Genomic DNA, 21,864 nt, shown 5'->3' with positions numbered 1-21,864 from the left:
TCCATTGCTGGTGGGAGTGCCAACTTGTTCAGTAACTTTGGAAATCAATATGGAGATTCCTCAGAAAAATGGGAATAAACCTACCACAAGACCCAGCAAATCCGTTCTTAGGCATATATCCAAAAGATGCCCATTCATACAAGGATATCTGTTCCACTATGTTCATAGCAGCATTATTTATAATAGCCAGAACTTGGAAGCAACCTAGATGCCCCTCAACTGAAGAGTGGATAGAGAAAATGTAGTATATTTACCCAAAGGAGTACAATTCAGCAGAAAAGAAAACAATGGAATCTTGAAATTTGCAGGCAAATGGATTGCACTAGATGAAACCATCCTGAGTGAGGTAACCCAGTAACAAAAAGACAAACATGGCATGTACTCTGTCATATGTGGATTTTAGACATAGATCTGGGGATTGCCAGCCTACAGTCCCATGGCCAGAAAGTCTGGGAAATAGAACCTTCATTCAATGGCTGATGGAAGCAGAGTCTGACTCCCACAGCTAAACACTGAGCTGAACTCAAGAAATCAAGTGATTGAGAGGGAGGACTAATGAGCAAAGTGGTCAAGACTGGGCTGGTTTAGCCCCCCAGAAGCACCTTACCTGAGAAGGGTTACCTCTTGAATCCCAGACTGATGGCTGGGAATCCAGCATGTTACTTATCAAGTCTCCCTTGTAGGAGGAAGCCTGTATGCCGCCATTAACCATGTGACTTACTAGAGATGAGGTAATAAAAGAGCAGTTTACCACACCACTAACCACACCCACTTTGGGCATGACTAAAGACGTATATGGACGGACATAAAGACGTATACGTACGTAGGCGGTGAACTATGTCACTAGCCAAGCCCACTTTTGGGCATGGCTAGGGGGCGTTACGGGGGAAGACATAAAAGACAGCACACAGGAAGTCTTGGTCTCTTTTCCCGGATTTCGGCTTCTGGTTCGGCAGCGGGAAAACTACTGGGCTCATCTGGGTTACTTGCTTGGTATCTTGTGAGTAATTTCTACAATAAATACTTAGTTTTACTTTCAGTAAGTGTGTCGCTTATCGCTACAGCATCATTTGGAGCCTCACCCCCCTGATTGTGGCTGTCAGTGAGGAGGCCTAGGTAATCTATTGAGCCTTGTGTAGTAGATTAGTATTTATCCAGGGTATACAAATAGACTTTGGGCACTCATTCAACAATGAGAGATGCACTCTCTCCCTGGATTCTTGGGGGAGGTTCCAGGCCCTGCCCTGGATAAAATGACTGACTATGGAACCCCCATGGAGGGCCTCACCCTCCCTGGGAAAATGAGGGGATTTTGGAGGGTTAATGGGAGGAGGGGAGGGAAAGGGTGAGGATCCTGGAATTGACGTGTGAAGCAACCTTGTTTCTAATTTATAATTAAATAAAAAATAAGAAATAAATAAAACAATCTATAACTTCAATGACATATAAAAGGATATTGTTAAGGTGTATTCCAAATTAGTTTTCTCTATGTTAATTTAATATTCAAAAAACAAAACCATCTTAATTGAAAGACAACTCTAAAAATGCATATGGTTTTGACAGTTTTCCCAAAATATACCTCATAAAATGTTTTAATTCTTGACATCTTATATTTTTGTAAATTGATACCCACCATTAAAAATACATTTTAAGAAAAAATTGCTGAGCTATGATAAATTCAAGAAATTATGTCTGCTGTACTAAAATGGCATGTTGTTGTGAAACTAATATCATTTGGTAATTAATTGTTTTGGCAAGGACAATTAGTGTTTTCATGTTCTTTCTGTGGAATACTTAATTGATTTCCTGAAGCATTTTAACCATTGACCTCTCAGACACATGCCTGCCTAACCATGCGTTAAACAAGGAGGATACCAATAGACATACTAACATTGAAAGCACACAAACCTCAACCATAGATAAACACAGGCAACTGGATCGTGCTGCCAGAGGGAGAAAAAATATTTTGTGAGGAAGAGTATGCAAATTGGTTATGCAATACCAAGTAATCAGACCTAAAGACATATTCATGCAAACAATGTTAAATAGACCAAACAGGTTATAGTTATATACTTGTGAATGCATAAATACACACATATCCACATGCACACACACTAAAGTCAAGATCTACAAGGATGACACCAACTGCCAATCTAAGCAATAGTGGAGAGGCTACTTAAAATGCCCTTTCCCTGTAATGAGATTAATGACTTCCTTATATGCCATCCTAGAGCCTTCATCCATTGGCTGATGGAAGCAGAAGCAGACACCCACAGCTAAACACTGAACTGAACTCCTGAAACCTAGTTGCAGAGAGAAAGGAATGATGAGCAAAGGGGTCAAGACTGGGCTGGTGGAACACACAGAAACAGCAGACTTGAACAAGGAGGAGCTCATGCACCCCAGATTGATGGCTGAGAGGCCAGCATGGGACTGATCCATACTCCCTGAGTGTGGGTGTCAGCGAGGAGGCCTCAGCAATCTATGGGGCCTCTAGTAATAGATCAGTATTTATCCCTGGCATATTAATAGACTTTGGGAGCCCATTCCATGTGGAGGGATGCTCTCTCAGCCTGGACACATGGGGGAAGGCCTAGACTCTGCCCAGAATTATATGACAGACTTGGTGGATCCCATGTGGAGATAATTCTGATTTTACATTGGTAGTTAAGATGCTTGATAATGATTTGTCCATAAAAATGTTGCCATCATGAAAAGATATTCATTTTAATATTTCTTCCTCTTTGCTACAATTGCAAGCAGCACTAGGAAGCTCATAGATAAAAATGTGCAGAAATTGTTCATGTATTCAAAGCCCTGGTGGACTGAAGTATTCTATAAAAGTGATTTTCCATGCAACAGAAGGCGATGGACTTATGTCCCAATTTTCTTTTAAATGCCAAGAGTATTGAGTAAGATAGTTGCTCTTAACTTATTAAGTACTTTACTGTTCTATTAGATTTAATCTATTCCATGTACCTTTATCTTTTTAGTTTTCATGGTGGATTTATAATTATGAACTTTAATTAGTGTAACCTACAGAAATACATAAATTACTCTAGGGTCTACATAGTAATGTGTAAGATGTCAGAATCTTCACTAAAAGTTAGCAGAATATATGAATTTCTATTAACAATAGATCTTTCAGTGCCATGTTAAAGTTTTTGTTTCATTTGAATATCTCTAGCCTTTTTAGTGTGCTTTTATGTGCCAACACTTTTTCTCCTGTCACATATCAAAGGCAAATGTGATCATATTCTTTACTGATAAGATGACTTACTAGGAAGCCCCCACATTAATTAGAATAACACCTTGCAATGCCTTTTTTGCCCCCTAAATGATGCCTGATTATTGAAAACAGCTTTAACAATAGGAATTGAAATATTTAAATTGTGGTTTTGCAAATTGTTGTCGGGTACAAGAATGAGAAAATGTTGAGGGCCCCAGTGTTAAGAAAACATGACCATATTGAAGTCTTAAGTCCAAGAGTATGCAAAGTTCAATTGGTAATGACTCAGCAAACATATCTTCATGTTTCTGGCAGAAATAGTACATTAATTTAACCTATTTTCTGAACATTTCCTATGAGTAAACCCTGCCTCTTGGTGAAAGGAGGGTATGGAAGATTATACCAGAAACCTAATTCCCTGGGAATAGGGATGTCTGTAGGAACACAGACAATAGGAACAGCATACACTTAGTACTGTAAAAGACACTGGTGTAGCAAACTCAACTGAATAGAAGGCAGACAGTGGAAATCAGGTTTCTCCTCATTTGAGAGGTTTTTCAAATAAGCCAAGGTAGTTGACTAGAATCATACCTTTGATTCAAGATTAACTTATTGAGGATAATTCCTGCTTATCTTTATATAGAGGTGGAAGGTAATATACAATTGAATTTTTAGAATTATGAAAATGAAAAATATATAGGCATTTATTTTCTCACTTGGTAAACAAATAAGTTATAGGAGAAATATTTATTAGAAATTATCTCATCTAATACCAAAATCTTGATTTTTTTCAAAAACTCTATTACTAATGTGTGTGTGTGTGTGTGTGTGTGTGTGTGTGTGTGTGTGTGAATGTGTAAGTAATCACAGAAACTAGAATGTTGTTTTGGATGTTCTAGAACTGTACTTATAGGCAGTTATGAACCACTTAACACAGGTGCTAGGAACCATTCTAGGTATTCCATAGAAAGATTATTAAAACTGGCTAATTTTTCTTGCCAAGCATTAATTACCAAATGATATTAATTTCACAACAACATGTCATTTTAGTACAGCAGATATAATTTCTTGAATTTATCATAGCTCAGTGATTATATATTGTGATATATTTTGCATTTCTCTGCCTCCTCAAATCATAATTCTTCAATCAAAGAAAAAAAATTTTGAGAAAAAAATCTGATTGAAAAATGGTTCAGAACCATAGAAGATGAGTGCAAAACATCATGTAATTCCATAAAATTTAAAATATGACTTCTCTACCAAAGAAGTAAAGCATGAAGACAAGAATAGAAACATATAGAAGAGGCAGAGGAGACAATTAAAATTAAAAACTGTACAAAGACAAAACAGCTTGTCAAATTGACTAGTAATTGATATATATATATATATATATATATATATATATATATATATATATATATAGCATAAATGCCCAGGGGTCCACATTTCAAATAACTGTTTATGTTATTTTATTGTTTTTGAACATTTAATTTCTGTTTAATCATAAAATTTAAAATAAGAGGAAAAGGAGTTAATTCACCCTAGAAAAGCCCCATCTCAGGCACATGGATAAAGTCCACATTAACGCAAGGTATACTGGTGGTACTGACCTTTGATATTCTTTGAGAAAACTGCACTTTACTACTTTGATCTTCCTTCTGATCACCCACAACCCTACTCTTATCATGAAAAAAAGCATCAAATTCCAATTTCCTTTCAGAGAACTGTTAAGGTTATGACATCAAAGGACATTTGAAGATTTGTCTCATTCAGAAGTAGCCTAGGGAAACATGACTAAATTAAATTAAGAGCATTCTAGTGGTATCTAAGATGGGATACTAAAACAAATAACAAAACCAGACACACCAAAGGAATCTGAAGAAATTGAAATGAATAGCACTTGTGAAAAGTAGTAGGCAAATATTGATACACAAAATCTAGAAAACACACTGTATGAAAACAAAGGATTTATGACACTAAAAACTTATGTCAAGTCTAGGAGTCTTTAAATTTTTCTATAAACCTAAAGTTACTAAAAATCTCCTATCAAAAGCATTCAAAATAGTCACATATCACTTGACTGAGTACATCATTAAGAAGCAATTAACCTGAACCACACTTTGAATTTCATCTATGCATGCAAATTAAATCTGTATGTCTTATGTAGGGTTTCTACTGCTATGGTGAAATATAGCAATATGAGCAAAATGATATATGACATGTGATCAAAAGCAACTTTCTGATAAAAGGGTTTATTTCAGCTTACAGTTCCATACCACAGCCCATCACTAAGTCAGGGCCAGACCTCTAATAGGGCAGGAGGCAGAAACAGAGGCAGAGTTCATGGGGAAATTTGGCAGGATTGTTTTTCCCCCCATGCTTTGAGCATTCTGCTTTCTTAACAACACAGGAATCCCTTCCCAGGAGTGACAGCATCCACAAATCCCTGGGCCTTCCTTCATCAGTCATCTATTAAGAAAAGGCGCTATTGGCTTGCTCACAGGCCAATCAGGAACACCTTCTCATTTGAGGTTCCCTCTTCGCTAATGACTGTAGCCTGTATCAAGTTGACAAATCCAGCCAAAACACTGAATCTTCATTCTGTTATTTGCATTGTGAAGAATTCAGCTACGTTAATGTGTTATTAGAAAGTTGAAAAGATTCAGAAATAGGTAGAGGAAGCAGACACTAGCAAAAAAATATGAAAGAGGAAGAAGGGGTATATTGGAGGGTTTGCAGAAAAGAACAGGATGGGGAACGTTATATTAACCATAAAATTTAAAATGAATAATTTTATAAAAGACAACAAAGGAAGAGAAAAAATAGTGATGATTTTCACATTTACTTAACCCTTATTGTGTATGAATTAAGGATATAAATCATTTGCTGACTAATAGCCTATACAGGTTTAAAAACAGAGGAAAGTGAATCCATAAGAAAACAATCCTATTGTGGATGTGAGGGAGTTTATTTAGCACAAAAAAAGCTGGAAAGCCCTGAAATAGATGAGGTAAAAGTTATGGACATTCAGTTAAAATGAGATTGATAATATACCATTTTATTGATATATTCACATATTGTTGATTTTTAGTATCAGATATATGTAGTAATTTAATATCATACATATGTAGTAGTAAAGCCTCATCTTTTAGACAGTGATGACTTAAGTGCTGTGGAGAGAAAATTCTCCAACCAAATGGGAGATGAGTATTCTATGAATGACCTATGTGGAGAAGTATGTCACTCATTAGAATGCAGATATTAAGATAGATGTAAGTCTCCAAAACATAATGGCAATGAGTCCATGTTAACTACAGTATACTCTGGAAGAATTAATATACTGTGACGTGTACAGTATGTAATGCTATAAGAACTTTATAGAACAATTTCCGGTGGACACGTGGAGATGCTGGAAGATTATTCAAGTATTCTCCTAGACAAAGATACAGTTAGGAATAATACTTGTTATTTATGTGCCCAGAGGATATAAAAGATCACAAAGAAAATAAAAGGGAAGAAGTGGGAGAGAGAGAGAGAGAGAGAGAGAGAGAGAGATGGAGATAATACAGAGAGACAGAGACAGAATATTCTATGAATAGAGGTGTTGCATTATTATATTTCTATGGAGTTTTATTTGTTTTTCAAAGACAATTAATGCAATTCTATTAAAATACTTTGAGCTAAATAAAAATTTTCAATCTTATAGAGAGTTTACTTTGGGTAAATCATACTTTAAAATCGTAAAAAAAAACACATATTGACAATGGGCATAGACTTTGCTTCTAAGAGGTGACTAAAGCCCAGTTGCATGATATGAGCACTGTAGACAAACTCAGGCACCACTCATCAGAATAAAAGATTTCTCTTTATAGTGTCAGCTAGATTCAGCATGACTTTTAGAGTGATATTAATTTTTCTGAGCAAAGTTGAGCAGAGATCATCAGATTATAAAAAGAAAAGGATACCTTTGGGTAATTAGAAATTTAAAAGTATGTGAATAGCAACGGAGCTGGCAAGCCCTTTCTATTGTCGTTTCACCATACTTCATAGAAAAGTTCCCAAGATGGTTTAAGCTATTCGCTTAGCTCTTGACTGTGTAAACTGGCATGTCAACTGGATTTAAAAATAAATCTTTCACACTCTCCTCTTTGACATATACTGCCCTGTTTCTTAAGCATTTTGACTTTTCAGGTGGTTAATAATTCTTCAAAGTTAAACCAGCTCGTCTTCATTGATCCCATTTCCTCATCAAACGCTGTTGTTGCTCGTCTGTGCTTTCGGGTTGCTTCTGTGAACCTATGTGGCCTTGAGGTGATCAACTTGAAAGGAAGGGGCTTGACTGTTTGAAATTCCTACCATATAAAAATAAATCTGGTCTTTACTATTGTACTGTGCCTGCCTTTTGTTTTCCACTGGGCTTTCTTTCGTTCCATGGTCTTACATCTTTCCCAGGGTTTCAGCGCTTATTTTGTGATTCTCGTCTTTTATATTTCATCCGCTCCCAGAAGAATTCTGCAGTGATATGACTGACGTGTAGCTTCCTCCAGTGCAGTACGGAGCTGGGTCAACCATTCTTTTCTTATGTTTGTCTCTTTGCTTTCAATAGCTTGGAGCCAAAGCATCTGTGTTTGATTTGACAACTGCTTTCAGAAGTAGGTTTGGTAGAGAACAATTCTGAAAACCTGTCCAGACCCCAACTTTTGAGGGGCTTGTGTTGTTGAGTTCTATTTCAACAAGACAGATATTGAGAGTTTTGCAATCTGAATTTGAGAAATCAGGCTAAAACTGTTATAAAATTCAGAAAAAGTATGTCCACATATTGTGCTCATCAACAAAATTCATGCTAAATGCTAAAGTTATAAGTTTTCCATTAATTTATGGACAGTCTAAAGTCTAACATTTGTTTGGAAATTTTCTCTGTGTTTTTCAGATCTTACTTATGATAAATCCTAAGTCAATTATGCTCCCATAAAATGCTTTCATGTGATTTTTTTCAATTATGGTTCACAAATTTTTATCAGGCACTACTAGTCCTACTTGATAGCTTAGAAGCGATTTGGAATAAGCTCAATGAGTACTCAAGTTCAAGATTAGTACTGGGCTAATGGGTAGATAAATTCCAAGTAATTTTCCCCCAAAAGGAAGCTTGTGTCCACTTGAGAACCAACAATAAGAAGCATTGTTTATTCTAGTTATTCATTTAAGTCATTTTAATTATCAATAATAATGTGAAACATTCAAATTTTGAAATTTGAAACTTGCTATCCCTTGGGGTAACATGTAGATGGATTTTTCTGTCCCACCAGGTCCTGCAATCCTTTAGTCCCAAGTAAACACACAGAGACTTTTTATATTAATTATATACTGTTTGGCATATGGCTCAGACTTCTTATTGTCTGGCTCTCTCTTAATTATTGATCCATTAATAATAATCGGTGTATCTCCACATGGTCTAGGCTTACGAGTAATGCCCAGGTCTCTTTATTCCTTGGCAGCTACATGGCTTCTCTATGGCAACTCACTCTATCCCCTTCCTCCTCTGCCCCAACTTAATGAGACAAAATATGTTGACTCCTCATAAAAACCATTAGCCGTGAGTAGGAGTGGACTGAAGTTGGGCTATGGAGTAGGTGAGAAGGAGTAAGAGAGGGCAAAGGGGTTGGGAGGAGGGATGGGAGGGAGAACTGTGGTTGGAATGTAAAATGAAATCAAAAGTAGAAAAATGTATCTTTAATCAAAAAATAATAAAAAGAGACTCTGAATCCCTTTTTATTCTTTGTTTCCTACCACACCTAGTTTAATATAACAATGAATTGAAATGTTATAGAAAGGCAAACCTGCTGGTAAAAAATGAACATATAATGTTTTCTAACTTTGTGTCAAATTCTAGCCCTGCACCTAGGAAGTAAAATCCCAGCAAGTGGGAAGATGGCAGCGTCAGTCTTCACACTGGGGATAAAAGGCAAAAGAAATTTGTGTTGCTGTTCAACTGACACAGAGTTCAATGGGAGCTTGACATTGAACTGAAAAGGTATGTGTATCAACTCAGCTGGAGAGAGTTGTGTGGGAAGAGCTTTTGATAGCCTCCTACTCCCTTAGGGAATGACATAGGGATTATCCATTTCTACAATATAAAGCTATAAAAGCAGTATCTTTTCCATGCACTGTGACATCCGACTAAATAAAGGGCACAATAGTTTCCCTACGATAACTGTAAACCTACAGAAATGCTTAAGTTTGCAAGATGTGACCTCAACAGTTTTTCCTCACTTCCTGAGAAACTTTTCATGTATCTGCACTTAGCAGAATGTAGATTTAATAAGAATGGTCTGCCCTTGGCTATGTCGTGTGTTCTATGATGTGCTTTCCTGTGTACCTGCCTTTGTGAAATACACTGGACAGGGACTTTCAGAACTGTTCTTACCCACTGAAATAGGATAAGAGGATGATTGAAGGTGTTCCAAGGTCACTGAAAGAGACATAATTGGACCCATATTATCTGGTTTCCAAATCAAATACTTTCATCATCATAAGATGAATGTTTCTGATGAAACTCTGGGGCTAACCTATGTCTATGCAAAATGCAGCCTGAATATAATGTGATAACTGTACAAGCCCTACTATTGAGAGGTTATTTGATGAAAATAAAAGTGTTAGATCAATAATCAGAATATGAACAAAAAGCAACAGTGACAACAAAATAAAACAGCATAGCTCTTCAGTAGTTGCTTATTGAAGAGTCCTATACAAACCAGAGGCAGTTCAATATCAGGTGGAAAAAAATGAAATGTCTCATTAAAGCCAAACCTATGCATGATCAAATAAAGGAAGGGCAGGAAATACAACAGAGAGTTCCATATCATATCCTCAAACTATCACCCCTGTAAAAGCAGATGGATATTTTAGGTTTCAAATGAAAAAATCAGAAACTTTATTGTTCTTACTGTAACAGGTAAAGATTAAACACTACTAACAGCATCAGTAAAGCTCCAGTACTGTTGGGGGGGCAGGGGAGAATCGTAGTAACCTGTAGTCAGGAAACAGAATCAGCCTGAAATGAGAAATCATCTCCTAGAGAAGTTGAAAGAATTCCATTCAGAATACCTGCATATCATGTGCCCTGAGGGTGATTAAGATAATGTCAGATGTCGTTGTTGGGGCATTTGCAGTTTTGTTAAGGAAGCTGTGCTAGACAGGCATCTCTGAGGAGCCAGTCAGGAAAGTGCTGTGCCCACACTTACTGTTTAACTACCTTATTATACAAGGGTCAACTGAAATTCCCAAGTCTAGGATAATTAATAAGTCCTAAATTATATTCTGGAAAACCATACATATTTAGCCTAAGATTTATTCTTCATAAAATGGCAAAGCAATTTGTATTAGGGAAAATATTGGTGTTTCAAAGTAATTCCTGTAAATTATCAGGACAAACAATTGAGCTCTTAAAATAAGGCAATATCAAACTTGCTTATATGAAAATCATGTTTACCATATATAGTTTATCTAACCTTAAGATGATTGTTATCCCATGAAAAAATGATGTTAAATCTTCTGTAATGCTTCAGTTTGTAAAAAGCCTTGGTCTGTAAACATGAGGATCTGAATTTGAATCCAAAACATCCTTGTAAACGAAACAAAACAAAAACCTCAGCACTGAAGTATGAGGTAGGTAAGTCCCTAGAATTTACCTACCAGCCAATGTAGCAGACTAGCAGAATAGGGAATTTTTCATTCAGCAAGACATCAAGTCTCCTACATAGGGACTATTGGGATTATCATTTATGAATATATTGCTTAACTAGGAATTGGCGCGCGCATGCTCGCGTGCACACACACACACACACACACACACACACACACCAAATCTCTAAATTACAGATAGTAATATAAGAGTAAATAACTTCTAAAGCATAAAGACTACAACAAAATAAAGATAGCAACAACATTAAAATGGCCAAAATCAGTATGGAGTTTCCTCAGTAAAATGGGAATCAGTCTACCACAAGACCCAGCAATTCCACTCTTAGGCATATACCCAAAAGATGCACATTCATACAACAAGGATGTCTGATCCACTATGTTCATAGCAGCATTATTTGTAATAGCCTGAACCTGGAAGCAACCTAGATGCCCCTCAGCTGAAGAGTGGATAGAGAAAATGTGGTACATTTACACAATGGAGTACTATTCAGGAAAAAAAACAACGGAGTCTTGAAATTTGCAGGCAAATGGATGGCACTAGAAGGAACCAATCTGAGTGAGCTAACCCAGGCCCTAACCAGGAGAGTGCCAGCATACAGTCCCACTGCCAGAGAGGCTGGGAAAAAGAACCTTCATCCAGTGACTGATGAAAGCAGAGGCAGATACTCACAGACAAACACTGAACTGATCTCCTGGAATCCAGTGTCAGAAAGAGAGAACTGATGGGCAAAGAAGTTAAAACTGAGCTTGTTTAACCCACGGAAACAGTTGACCTAAACAAGGGGGAGCTCTTTGACTCCAGATTGATGGCTGTGTGGAAAGCATGGGACTGACCCAGACCCCCTGAATGTGAGTGTCAGTGAGGAGGCCTAGGTAATCTATGGGGCCTTGGGAAGTATTTATCCCTAGTGTACAAATAGACGTTGAGTGCCCATGCCACAATATGGGAGGCTCTCTCAGACTGGACTCTTGGGGGAGGGTCTAGGCCCTGCTCTGGATGAAATGACAGTTACTGGAGATCCATCATGTAGGGCCTCGCCCTCCCTCGGGATTGGAGTGGAGATTGGGTGGGGGACTGGTGACCTGATGGGGAGAGTGGGGGAGGCAGGGAGGCAGAGGGATCTGGGATTCACATGTGAAACAAGATTGTTTCTAACCTAAATAAAAATAATAATAATTAAAAACGGCCATTAATAATTCATCTTTCCAAATAGATATTTCAGTCTTAAGAGTATAAAGCTCAGAGCATTTAGGAGACAAGCTTAAATTCTATTAAAACATTTGAAGGAGTCAGTTAAATCTTGTAGGTTTACCTTGACAATCTAAGTTAAGAAAGTCATTTACTGCTAATTATGACTTTCATCACTGAATGGATGATTACCTGAAGCTCTGAAGAGTTTATTGAACATAAAATCTCCTCTACTGAAAGTTCTGACTTTCATAATTATTATTAACTTTCTTCTGAGAAGGTGTGAAGATATGAATAAAACGGGTGGTACAGAAGCAATACATAGTTATTTCTTTTAGATTTTCTTGATGGGATGGCCAAGTAAAGTTCATGGGAGACTCGGTGCCTGCTGTAGCTTGTTTCCTGCTTCAATAGCATTGCTTTTTACTACACCACTACATGTGAGCAGGAGAAAAGAAATTCCTTCTGGTCTCTTCTATAGAGCCCCTCTCCCAACTTTTACACAACAAAATACTCACTTCTTAAAACTACCAATTTGGCAAGATATGTTATATACAATATTTAATATGATATGGTTATCTATCACAACATGTAGCTCATAGCAAAAAGGAATAAATGAAATCCATTTGCAGATTTTAAAAAATGATGTTTGTTTTTATATTTTAACTCTCACACTCAGTTTTTTCTCTAGTTAAATTTACCATATTTTGGTTCTAACTATAGATTCTTCTCACCAAGAATCTGATGATACTTAGTGATGAACTCTCATTTGAGTCCCTGTTTTTGGTCAGAGAGACATATATTCCTAAACTTCCTGTGGGTAAGGGGAGGAAATGAATAATCTGTACCTCATATTATGGCTTCACTGAAAATCATGGATTTTTTTAAAATCATCTGTGTCTTCATCGTCTTCAAATCCTTTATTTGGAAGCTTGATTCATTGGAATAAATATTTATGCAGCCTCCAAAATAAACACTGTGTGGAAATCCTTATTTGCTGTCATATAGTATTGGAAAGCTAGGCCTCCAAGGAAAGATTTCCGGAACTTTTTTTCTCTGTGTGAAGATACAAGAAGTCAGGGTGCTAATACCTAGAAAAGAGCTCTTGACTGAACTCAAACATTCTGCATTCCTACTTCAGATTTCCTAATTATATTCCTGTATAATTTAAATTGTCTACAAACCACTCAAGCTACACTACCTTGTACTCCAAACTGCCTGAAACAGATCACCAAGGTTTCTATATGTAATCAGAGTTCTGTAATCAAACCTGCTACTGTGTTGCAATGTGATTGTGAAGGACTCTAGGTCTTTAACTTTAGGGAGTGTATGGGTCTGAATATTTGCTCTTCATTCCTTGCCTATACTTCTCTTAGCAATTAAATTAATACTCACCTTTATCATTTAGCTGGAATAGTCACTGGCAGCTCCAACATTAATCCATAAGCTGATCTTGATTAGTATCTTTTCCCCTGAAGTACAGAGGTACCAAGATCCTGAAGAAGAAAGGAAATTGAACAAGATGCCTCTGTAGCTCAGGCCCAAGGAAAGAGATCAAATTGATAATTCAAGAGTGACAAACTCTCTCATTTCTTAAATACAGACACAATTCAGGGGGTAATAGACAAGATTTTCCTCTAGACCAGAATTGAAAAACATTGCTGCTATAGAAGAACAGAAACAGAGCAAAACTATCAAAAACCACTGCAGCAGTGACAATATTTTAGAACCAGCTATGATAAAACTGCCATGGACTGGGTTATTTATAAACAAGACATATTTATTTCTTATTTGGTGGCATACTATGTTATGTGACATTTTGTTACTGACAATACTTTAAAATGCCCAGACTGCATTGTAGAGCTGCAGATCAGTAGCCCCACTGACACCTCCTTAACTGAAAGTTGAAGCAATTAAAGCATCTGCAGAACTACCTTCCTGGCAAAGGGCTCGGAAAATAGCATTTGCTTTACTTTTCCAATGTTTAGATGCATTCCTTGATCCTTGGTTTTTAACATTTGCACAAGCAGTAGAGACAGCAATCTCAATCTCTGCTTAGTCTTCTCCCATTATCGTGCATATAGATAGCTACAAGCACAACTATTCTATATTTTGGCAGTATGTGGGTTTGGAAGAGCCCACCTGAAAAAGCCCGGGTAACATTGTATCCATCTCTGGACTCCTTTCACAGTAAAGTAATAAAGTCAGAGCCTGTGATTAAGAGGCAGGCAGGAATTCTCAGGTTTGGTGACTATAAAATTCATATTCTTTGGATTGGATTAGTTAGCTTAAACAACAGAACAACTGTCTATCTATCTATCTATCTATCTGTCTATCTATCCATCTATCATTCATCTATATATCATCTGTCTGTCTGTCTGTCTGTCTGTCTGTCTGTCTGTCTGTCTGTCTGTCTATCTATCTCTCATTTAATCTGCCTAACCTCTCCTGGCCCAGAAACTCACAATGTAGCCATGGCTAGTCTCCAGTTCCTTCCAACCATCCTACTACAGCTTTCTAAGTGGCAGGTATTGTATGCTTTGCACTAGTGTGCCTAATGCCAGAGGGACATTCTCAACATGTTCCATGATGGAGGATAGGGAGAGAGAACCTGCCCAGGTCCTCTCTTCCCCAACTACCTTCTTTCCTTCCTTCCTTCCTTCCTTCCTTCCTTCCTTCCTTCCTTCCTTCCTTCGTTGTTTCCTTCCCTCTCTCCTTTCTTTTATCACTCTTTCTTTCTTTACCCGCTACATCATTCATAGGGTTATTGACTTCCTACCAGTGGGCACACCTGCAAAGAAAAATGAATTTTTCTTTCCCACAAACTGTCAACAGCCTATAATCTTTATCAAAGAATGAAGTAACTGTGAGGATGGGATGTTGACTGACTTGCTGAAGTGTTAATTCAGAGAACAAAGGCTTCTGAGTTTATAAACTCTAAGTAGGCATATGTGAGTCCCTAGCAGACATTTACCTGTAGAGCCTAGATATACAATTAGAAACCTCTCAATTCACAAATAAGAACAGAAATTCCCCTGACAAAGTTCCAACAGTGTATGTGACAAACTGTGACTGACAGGAACGAGAAGAACAGAATTGCTGTGAAAGTGAAGCCTGAGGTAAAGAAAAATTTGACTTGACAAATCCTGAAGATAAATCATGCTATTGGACTGCTACACAGCCAAACACTGTGCAGGCAAGCACAAAAGAGACAAGTGGCTAAGAAACAAAGAGAAAGAACCCCTCAGTAGCACAGACCTAAATAAAAGACTGAAAGTTTGAGAGTTGGGGAGGAATATGAACTAAAACTTTCAGCCAAACTAGCTGCCATCAGAACCAAGACAACTAAAAGAATTTAAAATTAGTGGGGCCCCAAAGTAAAGCAATACAAAAACTAAAAATCATCTTAATTCATCACTAGATGATATAAAATCTAATAACAGCAGAAAAAGACAAGTGTAATTGCTAACATCTGCTCATTCAATGCTATTTGACACAGTGTGCTGTTTGTCAGGCATCCAATTAAAAGCAACTCAAACTACGGAGATGGTTAAGTGGGTGAGGCACTTACTATGCAACTATGAGGACCTTGCTTCAAATCCAGGAACCCTTAAAAAAGCCAGGCATGCATGTCAGTAGGCATCTGTAATCCTAATGTTGCTATAGTGAAATGGGAACTGAGGAAAAAAGGAATCTCTGGGAGCTTAAGAGCCAGCTAGCCTGGCATATATAGGATCATGTAAAAATAATGAAAATAAACTCTGTCTCAATAAACCCTACAAGGTGAGAATAGCCAGGGCTGTGCTTTGACTTTTACATATACAACTATGGCACACACATATACAGACTCACATACCCAAACACTAGCAGGAAGTTATCTCCCCTACATTCACACATTCAAGTATGTGCCTGTACACACATGTCATATACGCATATACTAACAATAAAATCTAAGAAACATACAAAAAGTGAGAAAAATATAAGTAAGGTTTAACCTACAAAAATAATCCTGAACATATTTGAATATCTCAACACTAAGTGCGATTTTAATTTAAAAAATAGATGGCATGCTGATCAGATAAGAGATTTCTGGTGAAAGTTGATGATAAAGAATCAGAGGTATTCTAGAAACAAAATAGAGAGTAAAGACAAGACGGTCTTCTACACTCATGAGCAGCATATACATCACTAAGACATCAGTGAGCCTAGAGGCAGTTTAATGAAAAATACTAAGGAAAATGAAAGAGTAATGAAAAATCAATCATGTAACATGCGTGTAAGTGAAATTCTAGATTGCAGATGGAGGAAGGAGTAAGAGAGGTAGGAACATGCTGGGAGTAGAGAGGGAGTCGGGGAGAGATTAAGAAAGAAACATTCAAAAATCTGATAATTTTTCAATAAAGTGAAAGGTATAATATCAGAAACATGTGGATATTAGGAACTAAAAGTAATAATGATGCCAGATCAAACAGTAAAATGATACTTCATAAAATACATTATAAAAAAACTGGACAGAAAATCCACATTCCTTCAATTGGAAAAGAGATGAAATGTACCCATGATTTTCCTATGGTGGGTTTCTAAAGCACTTGATATTACTGAACTCCTTAGATTTGTTTTACATCTTAAAATACAATTATTAAATAACTTTTTAAAATGTTTAATGTGTGATGAAAACTTAATTTTCCCAGATTCTTTTCATTGATTCTTACTACATGAAGTGTGAAATGTAAGAAAGGAATGTAATGTTTTGCTCTTATTGTTGACTGAAACTGTTTGGAATAAGAGAGCATCTACATATTACTAAGTAAATACCTAAATGAAAAAATAGCCATGTGAACAGGGGAAGGGCCTAGGTCCTGCCCTGGATGAAATGACAGACTTTGGAGATCCCCGCAAGGAGGGCCTCACCCTCCCTGGGGAATGATGTGGGGTTTGGTGAAGGAATAAGGGAGGAGGGGTAGGAGAGGGAGCTGGCATTGATATGTGAAGCATTCATGTTTCTAATTTAAATAAAAGAAATTTAAAAAATAGCCATGTGAAGGAACATACAGCTTAATTTATTTTAGCTGCTCATTTTAATAAATTATTTTCAATGTTTGAAGGAAATTCAGTAAGGAGTTACCCCAGGCATACAGAGAAATTAGCCACATCAATACAAACATGTTTGAACTACAAAATTCATTGTTAAAAAAATCTCTGTGGAAATTTACAATAGAAATTCTTAATAGGTAGGTGGTAGTTTCACACTCCTTTAATCCCAGCACTTTGAAGGCTGAGGCAGGCAGATTTCTGAGTTCAAGGCCAGCCCAGACTACAATGAGTTCCAGGACAGCTAGGGTTATACAGAGAAACCCTGTCTTGAAAACCATTATAAAAAAAAGTTCAACTGGGAAGTGGTTCCCACGCCATTAATACTGGTACAATGGAGGCAGAGGCAGGTAGATTTCTGTGAGTTCAAGGCGAGCCTGGTGTACAAACTCTTACATGAAGAAACCTTGTCTCCAAAAACAAAAAGAAAGAAAGAAAAGCCAAAAATATCTGTTTTAGAAGATAAAGAGTATATAATACAGCAATGTCTATAATTCTGATACTTTTGAAAACAAAAACTAATTCTCAAACAAGAAGTTCCTGTAGTCTAGACCATATAACAATATTATCATTAATGTAATGTTGTACTGTTAATAAACTTTAAATGTACATTCAATGGATCAATCAATCGACACATACATTCCTACTTTTAAAAATGAAAATTATATTCTGCAATGGACTATATAATATAATAGAAAATGATGGTATAGAGCAAAGTGAGTCAAAAGAAAATTATCAAATATTAATTTTCCTAAGTGTACTACAGTGGATAGAATGAATCTCTAGATAAAGTGTGCACAAAATCATTAATGACAAAGAGAGTCACTGTGAACAAGATACCACACTTACACTTGAGGCTGTATTCCATGTGGATGTTACACAGCTTGCCACCTTCTATCTCAGACTGAAGTTAACTGCTGTAAGTACTGCGAGAGTCATAGTAGCTACCCACAGTCCACGTCCACGTAAAGACTTTCAGTGAAAATGGATTAGTTAAACATGCATAAAATTTGGTGTTTTTGTCACATAGAAGACCTGAAAACTGTTTCAAGTCTTCATAAATTAGATAGCGCATTATTTCCCTGTTTAAAGAAAGCATGGACACAACGCATGCACTCATTCCTAAAGGAGTAAGGCAGTGAAAATGTTTTTAACATAGGAAAATCCTTTATAGGGAAAGAGAAAACTTTAGATATCTTTATCTGTGATGAAATCTGAAAACACAATTCTGTTCCAGAACAGAAAAGACTCCAGAGTACACAATCTCTAGTGATTAATGCATATTTACAATTCAAGCAGGACCTTAACCTTCACCATTATTGTTTTTTTGGGCTAGTAAGTTTTTGTTAGAACAAATAGAAAAATATTTTGCTGCAGTGATCCCCCCCCAAGAAAAACCAATGCATGCTATGAGTATAAATTGAAGCTGCTACAAAGGACAAATTGTAATTATGTGCATGCACAATTTTAATTATTAATTGGACACTAGTTTTCTTTACAGAAATAGCATAATCAAGGATTTAGAATATTTTCTCTGAATAAATTTATTTTCTAATTTAAAATTCTATACACTATAATTTATAAACAACAACAGACAAAACAAAACCAAGAAGGAGACAGTTTAAGTTGAACATGCCTCAAACATGGACCATCTATGTGAACATTTATCAATATTGTTTCTGGAGGTGTCATTCAAGCAAAATGAAAGAGAAACTTGTTCCAGGGGATTTCAGACAAAGTGAGTTAGATACAGGTTTGGCAACTGTCATAGAGAACTTGAGGACGGACCAGAACAAGAAAAAAAAAGGTTCAAGGAGAACAGGCTGCAAGAATGAAAATTAACCAAGTTCAATTTTTTTTCTCTCTGGTAAGATAAAGAAAATTCAGGGTGATTGAGACGGAAGAATATTCATAAATTATATTCGAGTTTAAAGCAATTATTTATTTTCTTGGGTAAACTACATAAAATGGAATTATTATTACACAAAAAGAACTGTGCTTAATGTCAAGATTTCTTGCTCTTCTTATTCAGCAATATTCTGCACTTTTAGATGAAATTTTATCTTTGTACATAATATGAAAAAATGATACTTCCTTGAGGAATGCTAATCTCTTGACATATTACAATACTGTTCACCTGAATTATGAGGATCGGCTACTACTGGGGAGAAATCTTCAACAAACTGGGCCCAGTAACTTTCCATTTATACAAATGAAAAATAGAACAATAGCAGGCATACTATATCCCATAATTTCTGAAGAGTTATAGCTAGCTAGTTAAAGGTTGTTGTGGGGAGGGGCTAATGAGACCATGTCCCTATCTAGAAAGACAGGAGGTTCCAGGGAAAAGAGTTTTCGTTGCTGCTTTTTTAAAGTAAGGTTGCCAATACTGTTGTAAAGAACTCATCCCACATACTCATATGACTAATTTTCATTGGACTCATTGTCTCTCTGATTTTGAATTGAGTGAACTCATTTCTTTTTCCGGCCTTTGGGTCCTGTGTGGTAAATGTTTGTCATTCACAGAAAGAAAAGTTCATGTAGCATGCCTGAAGGCGCAACATCATTTGTTCAGTGTTTTACTCTATCTCTCACACACAGAATGTATAGCCATATTACATAATAGAGTCTATGCTTCATAATGCTAAGACAAGGAAAATTATTTCAATGTTAATGCTATGACATTATATGACAGAATGTATATTGAGTAATTTACAACGATATTTAATAAATCTTGGTAACTAGCAACCGTTGCGGAGTCATAGTATTGGTAGTGCTTTTTTCTAGTAATAGGTAAGATCATTTCCTTTTTTCTTAAATGTTAGGGCTTTACTATCATGAGTGGATATCTTCATGAGTTCCACTTCTTTTTCCCTATTTTCAGGGATGACTCAGTAGGTATGTTTTCTCTGACATGATATTCAATAAAATATTGAACTTCCATAAAAGTTTTATCATTTCAAGTTCTTGATTATTTTGGTAAATTATTCGTATTAAAACAACAATAGTAGAATAGAAACTATTTACATTACTTTGATTATTCTGTTATTTTTATCAGAGTAGCTTCATGAAGTCTTGACCAGAGACAACTCTCGTGCCAAAACACAATGTGCAAAAGTTTAAGGGGAAGCACCTTACAGGCTCTGGTGGAAGCAAAAGCCCTTTTTAAAGTTCAAAGTTAATCTTTCAGACACTTGTATTTCTAGTATTTTGAATTTGAAGTTTTCATTCTTTTAGAAATTGCTATGTACCACTTCATCACTTTCAAAATCTCAGTAATGACACATTAATGCCTCCAAAAAATATCCCTTTAATAAACTTATTCTAAGAAACATTTTCTAATTAAGCATTGTGGAAAGAATAAATAGATATTTTTCACAAATCATTTTCCTGTGACAAGTATAACATATGTTAATTTGCTACAAAACAATGGAGCATAAATATACAGCCGGATTGTGAAATGAGCTCTTCTTGCCTCTGGGGAAGGTAGATTGAAGAATGAAGCACAGTGTTCTGGATTCAGTCTCAAAGGAGAGAAATAAATTTCCTTTATTTGTTTTCCTATGACAATAATAAAATTACAAAGACAAAGTTTCACATTGTATTCGGTCATTCATAGACATTCTATAAAATAATTAAACTTATAACTTAATATTATTATTATTATTGTGTGCATGTGTGTACCCAGAAGTTGTACACAGAAGACAGCAGAGAGGACCACAGAGGGTTATGTGACTGACATTCTTATATCATTCTCTACTACCATCTTTTAATTTTTTTTTCCTGCAGAGATCTCTCACTCACCTGGAATGAATCAAGAAGGCTCTTTATTGGTTGCCAAGCCTTAGGAATAAACTTGCCTCTGTATTTCTGATGCCACTATTTGCGATTTTATGAGATTTATTCTCTAGTGAAATAAATAATTCTGGAGGTCAAGCTGGTTGCGTTTGAAATTTTACTTGATACCTTTTAAGCATTCTCAAACTGCATCAAGATCTATTTGACTGAAAAAGCAGTGTTTCTTTCAATTCTGCACCATAATCCCTGTGAACAGTCTCTTTTAAGCAAATGTGTCTCATTCAGTGCAAACTGGCCTCAACCTTCCTGTGTAGCTGATGCCGGCCTTGAACTCCTTGTTCTAATGCTTTTACCCTTTCCCCTCACTAGAATTTCAGGAGTGTGTACCATGTCCAATATGCACTTTTTAGGTGGCCCATATACAATTTTTCTCAAAAATCTTCCTTTTACTGGGTGTTTTGATTAGGCTGAGCGTTTCCATTTTTCTCTTCTTTTTTTCTTTTGTTTTGTGTGTGTGTGTGTGTGTGTGTGTGAAATCCACCAACTTTTTAAAATCATTATTCATCCTTTTTATATGAGTGGGAAGTTTTGATTTGAAATTTTGATTTCTACATCTAAAACAACATTAAACTTAACACACAAAAAATATCATTCATCTTATTTTCATTTATACATTATTTGCCATCAAAGGAAATTACGACATTGTGTATTCACTTTCTTGTGACTGTCCATATTTAATTCTGATGCCACTTTTTTCGATTTTGGGGGGGGGGGGTTTACGAGACAGGGTTTCTCTGTATTGTTTCAGAGGCTATCGGTCCAGCCCGGCCTCGAACTCACAGAGATTTGCCTGCCT

General features: G+C 36.4%; 1 long non-coding RNA gene across 1 annotated transcript; it reads left to right on the top strand.

Moving 5' to 3' along the window:
* Nucleotides 1-957: 957 nt before the first annotated feature.
* LOC121141923 lies at nt 958-21,521 on the top strand. The gene is made up of 3 exons (XR_005878887.1): nt 958-1,000; nt 9,120-9,260; nt 21,000-21,521. It is a non-coding gene; the product is annotated as an uncharacterized LOC121141923 (long non-coding RNA).
* The last annotated feature ends 343 nt before the right edge of the window (nt 21,522-21,864 follow it).

This window comes from Mesocricetus auratus, unplaced genomic scaffold (assembly GCF_017639785.1).
Source record: "Mesocricetus auratus isolate SY011 unplaced genomic scaffold, BCM_Maur_2.0 Super-Scaffold_100008, whole genome shotgun sequence".
Taxonomy (NCBI): domain Eukaryota; kingdom Metazoa; phylum Chordata; class Mammalia; order Rodentia; family Cricetidae; genus Mesocricetus; species Mesocricetus auratus.
The sequence above is the reverse complement of the archived record's forward strand: the minus strand, read 5'-3'. Positions and strand labels throughout refer to the sequence as shown.